The 17882-nt window shown below is 39.2% G+C and overlaps 1 long non-coding RNA gene across 7 annotated transcripts in view; it reads right to left on the bottom strand.

The window, feature by feature from the left end:
• Nucleotides 1-241: 241 nt before the first annotated feature.
• The window catches only part of LOC139682744 (uncharacterized), a 39711-nt gene continuing 22070 nt past the window's right edge, over nt 242-17882 (bottom strand). For 3 of the 7 annotated variants that reach the window (XR_011699672.1, XR_011699674.1, XR_011699675.1), the window contains 3 exons: nt 15031-15116; nt 5843-5966; nt 242-1962 (listed from right to left, as the gene is read on the bottom strand). This is a non-coding gene — a long non-coding RNA (uncharacterized lncRNA). Of the gene's footprint in view, nt 1963-2807; nt 3033-5842; nt 5967-15030; nt 15117-17882 lie in introns of all 7 variants that reach the window. The other 4 variants (XR_011699681.1, XR_011699694.1, XR_011699690.1 and 1 more) reach the window with 4 other exon arrangements.

Raw genomic sequence — 17882 nt, 5'->3', positions numbered from 1 at the left:
TGAATCTATTTATGCCACCTTCTAATTGGTTCTGTTTAATTTGTGTATGTCTCTTGATGTGTGTTTATATATACAAATATACGTATTTAATGTACATTTGGACACCACTATTAAAAGTAAATATGCATATTGTCACAGATTATTGTTATGTTCATCACAGATTCTTAGAGTTACTGGCTTCATTATACAATGAAACCATATATATTTATGGCCTTTTTAGAATAAATAAGCAACACAGGACTCATTGCACCGTATAAGTTTAATGGTTTGGACATCTCAGCACCCACATGGAAACAAGGAAACATATATTGCAATAGGCAGTATAATTATTTCAGCAAAGAACATCCATCCCACACTCCTAGAAATATGAGATTCAGCATCACGAGATTCTAGAATTATGTCATCAGCTGCACGAGTTTCACAGTTTATCTTTCTGCTTTTCTGTTACAGAAGAAAACTCCAACAAAAATGCATAACACTGCCAATTTAACAGCACATTCTTGCTAATACTAACTGTAATGATTTCAAAAAGGTGAATAGGATCAGCATTTCTATACATCTATGTGCACTTACAAATATATACAGTCATACACAGACATGCACATATAAATGCATACAGGTATGTGTGCACTATATACATAGTCTGAATTTAGAGATACTTTTATTGTAAAAGGTTGATTCCAAGTACATTAAACTTGAAAACAATATTGCATACAGTTGAGCAATTTAAAAAAGTCTCTGCTGGTACATAGAGGAAGATCAAGCTCCCTGATATCATTAAACATCATCAGATGAGGCTGCAGGTAGCTGAAACATTCCTTAATGAAAATTTAAAGACAGCAGATTAAAATTATATTCCTCCAATCCAACAGAACACAAAGGTAGAGACAGTCAATTACAAACAAGATCTCATTTAGCACTAAAGGAATGTTGTTTGTAGATCAGAATTTATTGCCTGGGGTGAACAGCTAGGCTTGTGACTATGTATATAATTACTTTCTACAGCGTACTCTCCTAGCACTCAGATATAGTTAGGGAAGATGACATCTTCCATAATTTTGGAATGGGACATCCATGACCAAGAGTTAGAAAATCTCAAAAATAGCAACAAAGATCATTTTATCTGTACTACTTCATCTCTTTTACATTATGAGAAATAAAATAAATCCATAATGATATGCATTTGTTTTTTTAACTACTGGGTCAACTCTTTTAGTAGGTTTTTGTTGTCCAGTAGAGTAAGTGGCACCAAGAAAGTGAATTGAGCACTCTACCTGTGTGCCTGTTCAGAGTGCTGTCAGCTTTCCTCTGGCCACACCAGGAGTTCACAGTGAGAAGGCCTGAAGGGTGCTCGGCTCTATATCAGATCTGTTATTAGTTTAGAGAAATGGATCACATCTTTAAAATCTCATAGCTAAAAAAGATACTGACAGGCAGCAGTATGGCTAGAACAGATGAAGAATAACAAGGAAACTGAAGGATTTCTAGGTTAGGGAAGACTAAAAGAGCTAAATATCTATGTGTTGGCTTAATGTTAAATAAACACAACATGACATTAGTTAAAAGATATTAATGAAGGGAATAAAGGAAATTTGCAAAGCGACATAGAAAGAAGAAAAATTATGATGTTAAGAAAGAAAAAAACTCCTGACAAGATACTCTGGGCAGCACAACCTCTCCCTAGAGACATGGCATCTCTTAGGGCATCTAATCTAGGCACAAAAAAAATATATGCCATAAGAAACAATCTCATTGTGTCAGGGAACTGTATTGGATGACCTAAAGGGTACGTAGCTAATTGGTGTGCACCTGTTATCTGTGATTTTCCTTGCTTGTGTGGCCAACTCTTCATTACTTGTATGTATTTGGTTTCTCTGGGTCCAATCCAAGTCAGGCTGCAGTCAACAGAAGTTTCCAACAGGAGCAACAGGACCTCAATGTCTTTTCCATGTCTTTGCTGTTCTAAAAAAAAACCAACCAAAAAACAGTTAAAAAACCCCGCACTACTCCGCAAGAAATGTTACTGCATCCTCTGTATGAAAGTATATGCAACTAAACAAGATTGGTCCCTTAATACTTTTTTGATATTTACACCTGTGTTTATCCTTAGCGATATCTGGGGAAATGTGTGTTTGCTTTTATACAGTGCAACTAAAATTTTTCCTATGGAAGTAACTTAGTCCATCTAAAAATAACTTCTGATGAAAAACTGCTTTTGTCATGGAAGAATGAAGACATACACAGAAATGGCAGAGCTTTTTCTGTTGTTAAAGCAGTAATACAACTGATGAAAAAGTGGACAATGAATTCTGAACTCAAGGTAGTTTTCAAATACTTTTCCCTGATGTCTTAATATATATAATCTAATAGTGCTTAAAATCCAGCTTTCTTGCAGGTAGGGAATCACTATTTTGTGGCAGCTCAGTGTTGGCCCCTTGAGAGACACAAATTTCTGTGTAAATGGGGCTGAATGTTCAGGGGTCAGGGCTGTGTGTTGGTGTTGTCTATATATCTAGCAGCTGGTATAGTAAATCTTTAGAGCAGCATTTCTTGAAAATACTAAACAGACATTTTGGTAGCCAGTATTCAGCCTGTGGCTATACTGCTTCAGGCTGTGATCTTGTCAGCTTTTACAAGATAAGTAGGGTCAGGCAGGATCACCACTTGGATGGTAATTCTAAGGAAAGACAGTAGCTGCAGAAAGTGTCTTAGGCAATAGAATAGCTGTAACCCGTTTTCCCTGAGCCTTTTCTAATAGCCTGATGAAGGCATAACATCAAGCTGTGACATGAGAGCAAGGTTCTTACCTTCTGCAGCCATCAAGTGCCTCATTTTCTCCTGACCTGACATGGAGGTGTGTGGTACAGTAAATAGCAGACAGAAAAAGTTAGGTACTGATTGCACACGTGTGTGGTCCTCATTGAATAGCACATAAAAGTATGGCTCCAACATGTTTCAGTAGGAAGAGTGTATGGGTGAATGACATTTCTGACAGCTTTGGGGATGCTGGCAGCTCCAAATTAGGTCTTTGTCTGTGTTTATAAAACAAAAAACAAGTCTATTGAGTCAAGACCTTTACACAGCATCTTTCAGCTTCACACAGTTCTACTGTAAGTATTGAAGGGCTGATAATGAAATCCTTGCCCAATGGTCTACCTTGCCAAGAATTTTCCATTGTAAGTTAACCTATTTCTCTATAAAGTTCAAACAGTAAATAAAATTCTATGTGAAAAATGGAGCCTTTTATTCCTTTGTTAAAATCTGATCAGAGTAAACTACAGATGTTAAAAGGCACTGTAGTTCAAAGAATTAGAAGAATCTTATGGGGTTTGTACAAAGAAAAGAGTTTTAGAGAATAATGTAGAAAATATTATAATGCTATTATATAAATCAGTGGCACATCCTCACTTTGAATACTGTCTTCAAATTTGGTCACCTCATCCCTGAATAAAGAAAGTAGAAATAGAACAAGTCAAGAGAATGGTAATAAAAATGATAAAAGTTAAAAGGATGGGAAATTTCTTGAGAAAAGATATAGAACATAAGCACCACGTTGGCTCTCAGGGAAGATTTATCCTCATGGGACATTTGTAGATATGGAACTTAGGAGCATGGTTTAGTGGTGGACTTGGCAGTGTTAGGTTAATGATTGGACTATATGATCTATGATTCAAATGATACATGAACTGAATGATCCCTCTCCATAAACTTGGAATACTTGCTGTTGTCTGAAATACTCTAGAAGATGTCTTTGAATCCCAACAGTTCTTCTGGAAGGCTCTGGGCCCTTGCATGAGCCAGATATTAAAGGTATTTTCCTCAGTGTACACTGTTCTCTTGGGGGACTTTCAGCCACGGGAGGCCAATTTGACTTATGGATAGTGGACAGGACACAGAGCTATGTACTAGCAACACCTTTTTTCCTATATTAAATCATCAGGTCATAGAATGGTTAGAGTTGGAAGGCACCTTAAGTTATAGTTCCAATGCCCACATTAGCAGGGACACCTTTCGCTAGACCAGGTTACTCAGAGCTCCATGCAACCTGGCCTTGAACACTTCCAGGGATGGGGAGTCCATGTCTCTGGGTAACCTGTTCCAATGCCCCACCACCACTACAGTAAAGAACTTTTTCCTAATATCTAATCTAAATCTAATCTCTTTCAGTTTAACTTCATTCCCCTTATCCTGTCACTTCATGCCCTTGTGAAAAGTCCTTTTCCAGGACCTGACTATATCCCTAACTTATGTTTTGGTCTAACTTTTAGAAACTTCAATTTTCCCCACCTTTCTTTCAAAATTCAGAAGGGCATAGATGATTAAGAGGTACAAATCCATTGAACTGACTAGCAACCTTTTCTGTTAAATTACTCATCTTACTCAAAAATATGCCTTTTGTCTATTAAAATAGTCCAAGCCCCAAAGGACTTGCACAGTCTCCCTCACTTTGTGTGATGGCATCCCCAGGCTTCATCAGAGTTCTACTTAAGCATGACTATAATATAAATAACATTTCATGCTCCTGATCTTCAAACTTAATTAGCAGCAAAGGAAAAAAAATCTTTCCCATCCTGCAAGGGGAAACAAAAAGGTATTAAATTTCAAACAGATAGCAGGTATTGCTTTTCCAAACAATGTACAGTTAATTAATGGAACTTGCTGCTGCACAGTTAGTACTCAGAAAAACAGCATCATATTTGTAAATGAGGAGGCATTTTTAGGCATAAAAGCAAATCTTCACACAAAGTTCAGGCTGGGTTAAATTCAGTAGCATGCATTAAGCAGGAGATCAAACTAGATGATAATAATGGTTGATCCTATCCTTAAAAAATTTGTGAGTTAGACTAAATGCTATTATGTAATAATGTCTAATCATCTCAGTGGTTCATGGCATATGCTACTCAATAGATGGTGTCAGGACAGCACCTTCATCCATGGTAAACTGTTATCCTGTTAAACACGCAGTGAGGAGGGAGAATCTCCTTACATATTGTCTAGTGTTGGTTTCTGCCAAAGTCCAGGCATCTGAGGATTGATCAGCGCTAAGGATTGCTAAGGAGCAGCCAGGAAGGCACACTACTCTCAGAGTAACTGCAGAGCATCATTAAAAAACTATGTATGACAAACAAGGGGTCTCTGATCTACTGAGGGATCATCAGGGCCAGTTTGGATTCCTACACAGGGCCTTCAGAGGATCATGAAAATCTAGAAGGTTTTTCAAACTAGTGGCTATCACATCTCTTTCTAGAGATGGACAAATGCTTTTTCCTTTAGCCCTGTGTGGGAATGCTGAAGGCAGCTCTCATATTCATGATAGCATGGTGTGTCTTCAGCCCTGTCTGCAGATCGGGAAAGGGCTGACCAAGTTCAATAAGGTCTTCGGCAATAAAGGTTTGAAGAACAGTGAGGAAGTCAAAGCTCAATGGCTACAGTTAGCTGTATCTTTTGGCCTATGTAACAGCACACATGGGAGTCCTAGTGCCCCTTTACCCAGACCAACAATCCTTCAGAGTGTCTCCAGCCCCCATCTAAACCCCAGATCCACCCACTGATGCCGGTGGAGACAGAAAGCCCGTTCTCAGCTGAGTTGTATAGCTGAATCTCAGAAGCAGGACAGTGCTCCCCATGGGCATGTGCGTTCTATGATGTCTCTGGCATTATTTCTACTTCAGATGTCCTAAGGTGGGGACAGAATCCAAGAGATCTCATTTGTCCTGAGAAATGTTACCTTATTGTAGTAAGGCATTGTAGATACCTGATTCATCTTCTAACTGTTAAGAATATGTTAATGCTAACAAGGCACCAAGAGAATAGAGGCCCTTTTTCCCATGATTGCACTTACCTACAACTTCAGCCTTCTTATAGGCCCTGCAAGAAATCAAGGAGGATGTATTCTAGGGAATAGCTGTTCTGGAGTCATTTCAGTTAAGGGAAGTTGGTTTAGCTTTGTGCGTTGAAAAAGTTATCTGCTGGGGGAAAAAGAAAAGTTAAAACAAAAATAAAAGGAGCAAATCAACTCCTTACACCAGTGGTTTTACATCAGCAAGCTGTACTTTTATATAAAGTCAGAGCATATACATAAAGTAAGCACAAAATGCACATGCAGTTGTGATTCCAGGATGTTTATAATGGCAAGTTAGATAGTAAATTATTTCTTTGGAGGGCAGAAAGCACAGTGGAAATAATGTATATTATTCATAAAAATGATTGTCCTGTTCACTTGTATACCTCTGCAATTTATTCTGTAACAGCTTTTACTTCAAAGAAATCACTAGCTAATGACATCTCAAACTTAAAAAAATCCACTTATTCACAACCCTATCCCTGAGGGAATTCCTGTGTGTTATCAGAAATTTTTCCAAAGATCATTAACAGATATTACAAACCAATTGAAACTGAGTATTTTCTTTGCAAATTACTTTTAACTTTAGAGCTATTGAAAAAAAGACATTGAGTGATTTAATTTACTTAATCTATCTACAGATTGCAGCTATGTGCATATCCTGTGATTGCATTTCCAACAAAAAGCATGTATAACTATCTCTAATAGGGATATTTTTCTAAATTATCGTACAAGATCAGTAAGATCTCTGCAGATATTCATGTTTACTTTTTCATTTAGAAAATTGCACTCAAGAAAGAAATGGGCATCTTTATTTTGTTGTTATTTTAGAAATAATAGCACAGCATAATACTTATTTTACCTGCTATTTTAATTAAAACTCAAATAATCATCATATCCTTTGAGGATATGTTCTACTGATTTTTCTGAAAAATCACTGTATTTTCATTAGGCTGTGAAGGTAATGTTTAAGAAACACCTTACACAGCAACGAGTATATCAAAAGAGATCCTCTATCTTGCACTAATCCAAAACAGCAAGCTAATTCAGCAGAGGAGGGCAGGAGATTGTATGTTATTCTCCACCTTATTGCCTTAAACTCCTCCCAAAGAATCTTAAGCAAACCAGCAGCACTTCTGCAGGAAGTATGGAAAATCTCTTCCCCCATGAATATTTAGCTTGTAGCTTCCTAGCTTGGGTTCATGTGCTCATTGCAGATAAGAGATAAAGGCTTGAAGCCCTTGAAGCTTGGGTGATCTTAGAGGGTATTTACTTTGAATGGCAGTGAACACACCTGCTGTGCTTTATGTACTGCTCAGTCTTGATCCTGTGTTACACTGCTTTGCTGGGACAGTCTTGATAGACATGGGCAAAGCAATGGATAGTTTGAGGAGGTGAATCAGGATTAACTGGTGGGAAGTTCAACTCAGCTGAGTTGGTGACTGACCAGAGGCAGGAGCAGAAGGTGGGTTTTAGATGTCTTAAGATCTTCCTTATCAAAAATGAAGGTGATGAACTTAGAGGGTGTGTAGGTTGAGAATCTGGACTTAGACATCTATATCCCACATGAGTCTCAGTCATCCCTATTTGTGGCTTTGGGCCTAGAGATGGCTATTCAGAGAACGACACAGATTTTTCACAGAAAATAGGTGTGTAAACATCTTTTCATATCTTGCATTTAGCGATGGGAGAAATGTGCAGGAAGGGTGACAGAGTTTGCAGGTGGTGGTACCTTCCTCAAATACTCTGCATCTTCCTCTCAACTGGGTCAGAGGTCTAGGACCTGTTTTCTCCATTCCTAGTACTGTTTAATTCTCCCTCTCTTGCTGTTTTCTTTTCCTGGGGTTCAATAAAAAGAACTCACAATGGAAACATTTTTTTTCCCAATGCATCAAAGTGCATGGGGTCTGTTTACTGAAGCAAATTTTGAAATTGTGGCTGCTACTGAACAATTAATATCTGCACAGGTTATTGGCTTGGTTTTAAATGCATGTTACACTCAGACAAGGGCAAAGGGAGGGTACTACATTCTTTTTTCCTGATAAAGGTACAGCCTCTCGTTTTTTTCACATTCCTGTTCTTCATTCACCCCCAAGACCTGCTCAAGACACTCCTGTAGTCATGGTCCAAACCCCTAGTTTGCAACATAATAGCATTGTGACTGTCATTAGCTGCCTCTGTGAAATCCAACTGCTTTTTAGGATCCCCTCTTTTTAGATATGTCTGTCCCACCATTATGCCACACGTGTGCAACTGGCATTACAGTATCAGTTCATATGGCATACATGGAAAGCCAGAGCCCCAACACATTTGCCAGTGGCTTTCAGTTCTCACTAGCAGTGCAATCTCTTGTGCCTACCCAGCTTCAGGGATGAGCCAGTTCAGTGTTGCATCCTCCCTCTTCTCCCTCCCTGCCTTCCCACTCCCAGGTGCCTTGTGTTGCTTGTGCTTTAATGCAACCAGCTGCCTGGTGCTTTGGGCTCCTTCTGGGGCTACTTCTACATGGAGACTGGCAACAGGAGCTACCACTATGGTTCCATCAGGGTTGACCTGGACTTTCCACCTGCCAGCATTGGGCGCTGTGCTGCCAGCTGCCAAACTGACACAGCTTCACCAGCTGCACAGCTAAGGACTTCTCTTGTCACTCAACCCAGGACATCTCAATGGAGTCTGATAACACATCTGCTAATTAATGCCAGTTGTGATCACTGGTCAGATCCTCAACCAGATTAAAGTGAAATTGGTCCTTAAGCCTGTGACAATTAGCCGCAGTTTAGAGCTGACTCGGTGGTTTTCTACATAACGTGAATAAATGTCTTATTGAAAGTGAATAAAAACCATCAACAAATTGCATAAAAAGTACCAAATGAACAACAACAAAAAAAGATTGTCAGTAACTCCCAGTCCAGGCCAAATTACAATAGTGCCAAAGAAGTGATAACCTCAGGTATGTTAACAACTCTCTGAGCTATCCAAGCTCCTCATAACAAAAATAATTAATAATAATAGGTATGCTTCTGGATACATTCATCTTTCTGTAAAGAAAGCCTAATGAGTGTGTCTTAAAAAAAAAAAAAAACAAAACAGATTGTCAGGAAAATTAAATGTGATTCTATTAACTTGTAAGCATAGTGTTTTACATTTTAACAATAGAACAAATCAAATCTATTCTTCAATTCAATTTTTAAGACTTATAAGCAACATAAGTAAGTGAAAAGGAACAGCTGAAGAATTTTCTTGGTATTGTTTTCTCTGCCATTTGTCAAAATTTCATTTCAATTAATACTTCCACCCTGTTAGGTTGTATTGCCTGTCCTCTCTACCATAAAAAGTGGAGTTGTAGTAGGTATTAAATCCTAAACAGAGTTAAGCAAAGCAAGCATCCTGGAAAGAAAGAAAAAGTTTGATAGGTTGTGTCAAAAGGAACCGCTGCTATTAGTATAATTTATTATTTGTTAAGCACTGACAATATACTCAGTTCTGCTGATTAAGTTTTTCTGAGCAAGTTCTGCTGATTATCTTCAGAGGACAACACATTGTACTACAAAGAAGATATGTGACAGCTATCAAGACTTTTGCTTTCAAGATTCACTTAGCAAAACAATTACACCCCAGTTATGCAGGTTTTATGAAAAAAAAAGAGAGAAAATGCATAAATTGAGTAAATATCATGACTTTTGTGTTCCCTAATTTTCCTACTCCAGATCTCTCACTTCAGTACTGTCTGACAACCTCAAAGTTACAATGAGATTTAAGGAAGATCTAAAGCCTCATCCCTGCTTATATTCAGTTTTAAGCATCATGCTATATTAGAAACAAGCACACAGGCTGTATTGTTAGGATCTGTCTTTGGATCCAAGATTCACTCCCTGGGAAGGGCAGAGATGGCTGAATGGGGCCAGTCTGAGACAGACAAAAAATCTGAGCAGTTCTAGACTCACATACATTTCCTTTGTGTTGCAAAGACTGAGCTAGCCAGTGCTCTACTCATAGGTGGTGACCTGATCTTAGAATTTTGGAGGTACAGGTGCCATGGGGACCACATTTCCTACCCTGTTAGGTTCTTGCTGGGCTGTCAGGTCTGTTTCTCTAGCAGACTTGCTGTTAAGTCTCTCCACCCTAAGATATAGGCACATATTTGCAGGGCATCTAGGAGTCAGGAATGTTCGGTTTCTGAGCTGTTGCAGCTAGTCTATCCTGAGAGTCCAGGTGAACTTTGTGCTTGTTTTATATCTACTTTAGCATGAAAAGGAATCAGAGTTTCTTCCTCCACCTTTACTCTTAGATTATTCGTGCACAGTTTACCTCCGGGGTGGCAGATTCCCCAAAACAGGCATTTTGATGGCACAGTAATTTGCATGCCTCTGGGAGTACACAACAAAGGATGGGGCTAAGAACTGTTCTAAGAACCTCTGGCCAAATTTACATGTAAAGAAGGTGCCTTGCACCAGCCAGGCAACACCTATAGGCTTTCAAACCACAGCACTGCCAGAGTTCCAGCTGTGCAGATGTTCTTAGAAGAAAAACTTCCTTTAGTCTACTGCTATCCTTTAGCCTGCACACTTCCCTAAATCCCACCAACATGCTTTCCTTTTTATTCACTGACAGAAAGAAGTGAGTTCTTATATAAATCCTTTGTGTGAAGATCAAACTGCGTGCATGTAAAATTATTATTTTTTTAGGGAAAAATCTGCCCTAAAATAATCATTCCATGTTATCCTCACAGAGCATTTGTGCTACCTTTTAAAACGCATCCAAGGCCACCCTCAAGACCAGACTCAATGCTGGAAGGCAGTGAGCTGCAGCTGAAGTCTCTGTGCATGTGGGGAGGGCACAGCATGGGCAGCCCAGGGCAGTACTGGGGTCAGGGGCAATGCAGCTGGAAGGGATCGTAATCTGAGTTGCTTCTTGCAGACAATGTCGGCCTTTGTACTGATAGAAACTTGCGGGGCAATGTGGGAGCTGGGCTGGGTCATGTGAAAAAGGTGTTTCTTTACCTTGCCAGTTTGGACTTCTCAAGCATCCAGCTGGCAGATCCTGAGGTTTCAGTCAAATCTTGTAAGTTAACATTGGTTTGCTAATAGACCGAGGAGCGGAGGATTTGGTTGAGAAAACATAGCCTTTCATTCATAAACTTGGAAACCCTTGTAACAGAGAGAAGAATCAGCAAAAATGATCGACTGATAACAGTACTATTGGGAAATCCTGTTTTTTAAAATAATGCTAAATAAGAAAGCCCCCAGATGGTAGTACAACAGCAGTTTTAGGATCAAGGTCAGTGCTGCTTGGTGTTTCACTATTTAACAATTTGATTACCAGCCAGAAAATTGATCAGGTATTAGGGATAGTGAAACCCCCATGCTACCAAGGAATAGCACAATTCACTGTAGCAGATTATCTTTGGGAAGCCTCTCTCTCTCTCCCTCACTCTTTCACTCTTTCTCTTCTTTTTTCTTCCTTCTTATGCTCCAAATTGTCTTGAATACAATACAGTTAGAGTTTTACAGCCAGCTCTAATTTTCCCAGGATGTGAAGCTCTTAAAAAGCAGCACAAGTTCTTTTACTTGGGACCATAAAATGGACTTGCACTTCAGTGAAACCATCTAAAAGAGAGATGAACCAATTCCATTAAAATAAAAATATTTTTCCTGTGTCCATCCCCCAGCAAAGTTTCTGCCAAAACTGGAACTAAACCCAAATCTAGCCTACGTTAAAATGGAGAAAAATCAACTTCCTTTCACTCCCCCATTCATTTTCCATCTCTCTGATTTTCTAAATTTCAGGCAAGCCCATGACCAAAAGCTGCAGGGCCAAAAGGGGATGGATGTTCTATATACCTGGACCAAATGGAAGCAGGAAATACTAAACATCTTACATGGAAGCCTGTTCTCATCAGGTTTATAGCCCAACTTTTTCCATCAAAAGCAGTGAGGATAGTACAGAGTTCAGAAATCCGTCCAAGCATATGGCAGTCTATCTACACTAATCCTCCTTTTGAGCTGCATCCAGCACTAAATCAGAGCCACACCGGAGAGAGGAATAATGCAATAACTTGTTGAAAAAGCATGGCTTCTCTCTGTTAGGGTAAGGAAAATCAAACATGACTCACTTTTCCCCTTAAAAATTGTTGGAGGAATATTAACAGCATAAAGCATGGCAGAGACTGGTTAAAAAAAAAAAAAGAGTCAGGTACCATTTAACTTGACTGTGCTGGGATTATACATCCCCATGCACAGCAGGCTACATGTGCAGGGCGGTCATTGCTGGGAAAGCAACAATAGCCTTGGAAGAGTAACATGATAACATTACACGGATGACAAACTCACCTGCAAGACTATGAAAACACTCTTTTACACAGTGAACCTGCACTATGCTCACAGCATTGTGGCTGCAGCCACCACCCTCCTTAGTCCTTTGAGAGTATGGTTGCAGGAAATCAGAGGAAGGAGGGATACAAAGCCTTATTTTCCTAGCCAGAATACAGGGTGCTCTGAGGAAGAGAAAGGGCTTTGCTCAGCTCATCAGAGGACAAGAGGGCCCTAAGGCTGTGGTAAGGCCCAAAGAATGTGCTAGTTTGGATGTGGGAGCAAAACAAGCAGAGCAGTGACACCTCACTCCGCACTATGGGCTATGGCCTCACCGACTCAAAGCAAAAGCAAGCAAAAAAGCAACAAGACAAGATCTACATCAACTACTTGACATGCTGTAGCAGCAGTAGCACACAACTGACCAGGCCTTGTGCTTCTCATTGCTTTTTCCCTATGCCCAAAGCAAAAAACCACAATTATTCTAAGAAGTAGAACTCTGCTCCATTACCCTCCAAATGCCACTCTCTGGATCTCAGACAGGACAGAAAGAAAGGTTTTCAATAGAGCTTCCCTAGGAGTGCAGATGGGTTAGGAAGATGAAAAAGAGCTGTCAGCTGACAAAATGACATAGTTAGTTAGGGATACAAGTTAGGAAAGGGTTTGGCTAAATAATTAGTGACAGGAAAAATAAATACAGCTCCAAGCACACGAGCAGGTATAAGAGCAGAGCCAACTTGGGACTTGCAAGCAGCTTATTGTTTCCATATACAAATGTCTTCAAACTAGAATTTTCTTGGTCACACTTATTGGCTTTTCCTGAGAGAAATAATTTTTATCTATTTTCTCAAAGAAAGAAATCACTATATGACTCTCAGTTTTTGAAAATTACTGACTAGAATCTTATTTGGCATAACTCAGCCTTGCTGTTATAGAATCATAGAATCAGAATTGTTTGGGTTAGAAGTGACGTTAAAGACCACCTTGTTCCAACTCCACTGCAATGGGCAGGGACACCTTCCACTAGATCAGGTTGCTCAAAGTCCCATCCAACCTGGCCTTGAACAAAGCCAGGAATAGGGTATCCATAGCTTCTCTGATTAACCTGTTCCAGTACCTTACCACCTTCATAGTGAAGAATTTCTTCTTAATATCTAATTTAAGCCTACCCTCTTTCAGTTTAAAACTACATTGACATCTACAAAGCAGAGCATCTTTACCCCTGCTTAAGATCTGCTCCCATATGCTGTTTCTTTAGAACAACTTGTCTTCCTCTTTTCCTTTTTTTCCTTTTTTTTTTTTTCACAATATGCATCTGGTTTAAGGTGACTTTTTCTTTCCCAGCATATGGAGCTGAATGATTATGATGATTTACATTTATTTTAAATCGCAGACTATTAAATGGAAAAATACATGCTAATATGTTGATATGATTTACTTCTGAATGAATTATTGATATGAATGAGTAGTTACTGCTATCATAATTACTCTTTATTAAATAAATATATTTTGAATCAGAGACCCTTGATTAAGAAATCACATTTTTGTCTAAAAATTGTTTCTCTGCTGTTAGTATAAGAAATACCTCACATTGTATATAAGAAAAAAAGCTGGTGAAATTATTCTATTTTTTTATCTTTTCCTTTGCTCTGTGAACTTGGCAGTGCTTTGTGCATATTCCCTTTCGCTGCTTCACTCCTCTAATCAGTTAAGTGAGGCTCTTTCCTCTCTGTTGTTTGTGTGGATCTGTCACATAGCACCTAGAGACACAAAAAACCATTTTAAATACAAAAATGCAAAACACAAAAACTAAAGGACTGGGGATCTGATACCTGAAACTCCTCTCAACATTTTCTTTCAAGCTGAGCATGTTTCAGATTAATGGTGACTCTTTAACATAAATAATGATCTAATGAAATAAATATGAAATAGAAAGAATCATAAAAAGAATTTTACATTTAAGAATGCCATCTGTGTAACACTTAGCCTAACAATGAAATCATGTCAGTGCCAAAACAGCTCACTCTGCTTCCAGCACAAGTTACAGGAGAGGGTAATGGCTTTGCAGAATGGCATAAAAGTCTGAGTTCAAACACAGAAGGAACACCTGGATTCAAACTCACTGCACTTCACACAGACAATGGATCTCACACATGAGTTTTGAACTCACCCCTGCTAATGTTTCCACTTCAAGTCATCAAGAATTTTTCACACAGCTGCAGATTTTTATCACAAGGGTATTTAGATATTGGAGAAGATTTTGTGGGTCAGTGTGAGGGAATATTGAAATAACTATTACACTGATTCTCTGCTTTCCAACTGTGCCATCCAAAGTCAGTTTTGCCTGACTGAAGTGTACAGGATTCAGAAACAAGACCATCTGTAAGCATATCTATAGCAAGAAAAAATCACCCACAAAGCACTTAGAACTTAACACCAGAGTTAATGGCATTTTTTAGGGAAAGCATCCTAAAGTAGATGTCTGTCTGTGTAATGGGAAGCTCCATGTTGCATGATGGAGATGCCATTTTCATGAGCAAGGAAGCCAAGCTCTTGTCATGTGCGAGGTGGCGCAGTAGAGCCGTGTGGAACACAATGGAGGTTGTTTGTTTATATCAGCCAGGGAGAAGGGAACATATTTGTTTTGAATGAGCTGTGTTAGAATACATATTGTTTTATATGCCCAGGCCTCATTACACCATGCTAGTCTTCAATATGGATCAGATCCTAAAACTGCTCAACATACTGAAATAAATGTGAATTCTACCCACAGAACATCTCCAGACTTAGGCCTCATGTCTGTCAATGTCATCTCAAACCTAAAACAAATGTTCAAAGAAGAAAAACAACAAGAGTATCTTAGAGGCTGTGGAGGATGCTCACGTGTGGTAGATGCCATTCAGGGGGATGCTGAGGAATTACTTGGAGAGAGAAAAATCCACGTACCAAGACTGAAGAACAGAGTGGGCCTAAAGAAAAGGAGAGATAATTAAGTTTCACTGAAAGGATATTACTTGTTTGTATTTCAGAATTTATTCTGAAACTGTGAGGACATTCTTCCTTCACATCAGTGATCAGCCAAAGGTGCCCACAACCCATACTTCGCTTAAAGATATAATTGTGAGAGCATCCACAGTGGAAGAGTTAAAACACTGTTCAATAAACTACCTGCAGTGCTGTACAGTGTATTCATATAAGGGTAGGTATGAGCCAACAGAAAGAGATATTCAGCTACAATCAAAGAGGATCTGAGCCTTGCTGAGTGCTCACATGACAGTTGGGATCATTTCGGATCCCTTCCAATGAAGATAAAATAGCATCAAAAGCAGGGAGCCTTTTTTCTTTCTTTTAAGGATGAAAACACAACATCATTAGTCAAATTTACTCTGAACTTCCACCTCCTCATGTTGATTTGTACTCAGGTTCAGTAAACATATCTTTCCATCAAGGTAAATAAATGTAAAAGCCTATCAGTAACTTAATTGCTTAACGATGGATGCAGTGTGGGGTGTAACACTGTTTCTGACTATACTGTTGAAGTTAACGACCTCTCCAAAACACCTATTATACAGCTTGGCAGTGAAAAAAAAAATCTGTTCCTGCTTGAAAATCTGCTTGTAAAATTTCAACCACTTTCCAATTATTTTTTTCCTAGCTTTGGGGAGGGAATGGAAACCTCTGAGGAAAATTTTCTATGTGGACCAATGTAAAATGGAGTTCATTCATGCAAGACACCATCCTTTGAGGGCCTGCATGACACAGGAAAATTAAGCTTGAGAGAAGTGGGGAGCCCACAGTGACAGCAGAAGTTACACAGTTTGTGGGAAGTATCTCCAAACTAAAATGGCCATGGTACTGAGTGGGACCATTCATTGGGATGGGTGGGGGGCTCACTCCACAGATGTCAGGCAAGAGCTTGATCTCTGCACAGCACATACCTAGGGACATCTGGGAATGTGCTCTTCTGTGTCCCTGCACACCTACTGCCCTGGATTTAGAGGACCCATGGGAGAAAGCAGTTGTTCCCATTAAGATCAAGACATTTAATACAGGTGCAGGCAAAATCTGCTGTCCAGTGAGAGGACAGTGAGGGAGGAGGGAACACCAGTCATCTGAGGGTGAAACCTGGCTTGTGGTGGGCAGGCAGGAAGAATGCAGAGGCACAGCTGCCAGCCTGACATGATGAAACAGAAAAGCTACTAAGGAACTTTGAGAGTCTAGGCAAGTGAAACAAAGGAAAACACGAAAAGGCAATAGGTCAGCCCATCTTTACAATCTATCAATTAAACAATCATCCACTTCCAAAGGACTATGGTGTCCTAAGAAGTGCACATCCCAGCACATGATTGCTACTGTGATGGAGCAACAGGCTTACCAAAAGCAATGAATAATAATAATTACTAGTAGCACTAATAATTTTGGTTATATTGTTCTATAGTGAATCCCTCTGAGGAAATAACATGGTTGCCCATTTTGGCTTAAATCTCTAGTCCCATACCAGCTTTACTCATCCCGCTGAAAAACAGAGGTGTGTTCAAAATTGTCCTTTATTTGGGAGGATTGCACCAAAATCTAGCCCTCCTTCAGTTAGGCAGCATTGGTGAGTGCCACAGAGTCAGCTTCAGCTGCTTTCTTCAAAACCCTGATGCTTTCAGAAACGTTCATTTCTGCTGGCATCACGCAACAGCTCATTGTTAGGATTTGTTCTCATTGGCATGCATGAACTGACACTGATGTACAGGGTGATCCAGACTAACAGCGTTCAGCCCCAAAAGCGGATACCTGCTTCCCTTATAGAGTCCAGGGACTCACACTTGACTCAGAAGGATATATGCAAAAATTATCTTTCCTCTCTCGTTTGCCTCTGTTAAGCCTAAGTGTGTCCAGCCAAATTAGCAATCAAGCAAACTGTGCATGCAGAAATCTGCACTTGTACAAACTGTGCTTTTCTTTTTGTAACATTCCAAGATTAAATATCTTGACAAAAGATGAAAATCCTTTAACAAATCTGCCCCTAGAGAAAAGTAACATTTTTTATTCCACTTACTGTCAAATGACATATAGTTGAACACAGTCCTATAGGTTGATTTGTTGCTTTAAATAATGTCACTAACATCCAGATATCAATGTGATGGTACAGAAAAAAAAGTTCACATTGAGGTAGATTCAATTACAGACATAGAAATTGAAATTAAGCCTGATGCTAGATGCTTAATTCATGTTTGTGTGACTGAGAAAGGGAGTATCTGGTTTACCTTGAATTTCCTGCCTTAGTGTGGTGAAAACATGACCCATCAAATTAATTAAAAAATAGTTTTCAAATGTAACTTAAGTGGTATTGCACTGGCAGGAGGAGACAAACACCTTTTTGTCCTTGACATGTTATGTGATATAAAGGAAGGTGTTCAATAGCTTTTTCCTCAATTCCTAGGTAGGTTTTACAATTCTCATTGAAAAACAGGAAAAAGGTATGATGACATCTCACAATGAGAAGCCAAAGACGACTCTTCAATAAAAAAATTTAAGCAGTTGTCCCTCTAAATCCATAACCCTCTTCTGAGCACACTGTTTGAGACAGGTGTTCATAGGCAGTTATCACATGTGTTATGAGATCTATCTGTATCTCATTCAGGTATTACACCCAGGTTGGTATGTTCACATTTAATACCCCAAAATACTCTATCATTGCAGTGGACTTTTAACCAGCACACATTTGACTACTGATTTCACATATG

This window comes from Pithys albifrons, chromosome 1 (genome assembly GCF_047495875.1).
Source record: "Pithys albifrons albifrons isolate INPA30051 chromosome 1, PitAlb_v1, whole genome shotgun sequence".
NCBI lineage: Eukaryota > Metazoa > Chordata > Aves > Passeriformes > Thamnophilidae > Pithys > Pithys albifrons.
Note: the sequence above shows the minus strand (reverse complement) of the source record. Positions and strands in the feature narration are given on the sequence as shown.